Raw genomic sequence first — 1124 nt, forward strand, 5'->3', positions numbered from 1 at the left:
CCCTTGATTGCTGGAGCTTTTTTTTTTTTTGTGGCATTGTATTAAGTAGAGATGCTGAGGTCACAAGAGAGGATTTTTATTTGAGTGATACCAGACGCGAGACAGAAACGCTCAGCATGAAGCAGCAAGATGCAAGGTCCTCGTCTCTCTCTCTCTCTCTGACTTTGGTGCTACCTTTTGTCCCATTTGCTGCATTTTCATGTCATTTCCAATTGAATATGTTAGATTATTGGAAGTTGGAATATTAAATAGTGAGGACCACTATTTTCCAACATTAATAATAGTTCAGAAAATGCCTGCAGCTTCAGAGCCTGCGGGGGAGGGGGGGCGGAGAATGTGCGTGTCCTTTTTTTTTTTTTTTTTAAATAAAGTATGGCACACCAAGTTGAGAAGGAAAGATGCTGGCAAATATTCCCTTTACTATGGGTTATTATGGAGAGGTATAATTTTTTTCTTCACTACAGATCTATTTGGACTTTCTAATATCAAAGTTAAAAAGCAGTGGTAGGTAGTTGTAATCAATCCTGCAAGACTTTGTGCATCTTTGGGGATGGTCTAAGTACTAACCTTCTGGCAAAGTATTTTTATAAGAGGAGACCATGGTATTTTTCTCGAACGAAGACATGCTTTGGACATGTACCGTGATCTTTTCCCCAATCCCTTCTCCCCTTATCTGTCATGAAAGTTACAGGACGCAGCAGCTATTCCCAGGCAGCCAGATATACTATTGCATAACATTCCCTCCTCCCCAAATATTTAGGCTCAGCGTTTTGCCGTCCACTTCCCACGATGAAGTTTTAATCACGAAAACATGTAAGCACTCGCTATTTAAAGAGAGCCTGTGTCGGGGAGGCGACGGCGCAGAGCTCCCGGATCCCTCCGGTCCTGGGAGGCGCAGAACAGTTCATGCTGACATGTCTAATTGCAGTGGAAAGCTCACCTTACCTTACGCTGCCTTACAAATAAGTAAAGATCTGTGCAGTTCCTTTGTGATGCATGTCTCTCCGTTCACTTCTGCAAGCTTGCAGGGAAACGATCCACTCTTGCAGGAGCATCTGCTGCAAAGATACCACCGGCTGGAAACCTTTTGCTTCCCGGAGACTTGGTCCCCCCCCCCCCCCCCC

General features: G+C 44.4%; 2 protein-coding genes across 3 annotated transcripts in view; one reads left to right on the forward strand and one right to left on the reverse strand.

Moving 5' to 3' along the window:
• Nucleotides 1-1114, reverse strand: part of FAM196A (family with sequence similarity 196 member A) — a 64235-nt gene extending 63121 nt beyond the window's left edge. The window contains exon 1 of the mRNA XM_019502994.1: nucleotides 946-1114. The gene's annotated coding sequence lies outside the window, so the exon portion shown is untranslated. The remainder of the gene's footprint in view (nucleotides 1-945) is intronic.
• Nucleotides 1-1124, forward strand: part of DOCK1 (dedicator of cytokinesis 1) — a 599368-nt gene that overhangs the window by 267298 nt on the left and 330946 nt on the right. The gene's annotated exons all lie outside the window — the stretch shown is intronic.

The sequence above is a fragment of the Gavialis gangeticus genome, unplaced genomic scaffold (genome assembly GCF_001723915.1).
Source record: "Gavialis gangeticus isolate Ggan-Ray unplaced genomic scaffold, GavGan_comp1, whole genome shotgun sequence".
In the NCBI taxonomy this organism is placed as follows: domain Eukaryota; kingdom Metazoa; phylum Chordata; order Crocodylia; family Gavialidae; genus Gavialis; species Gavialis gangeticus.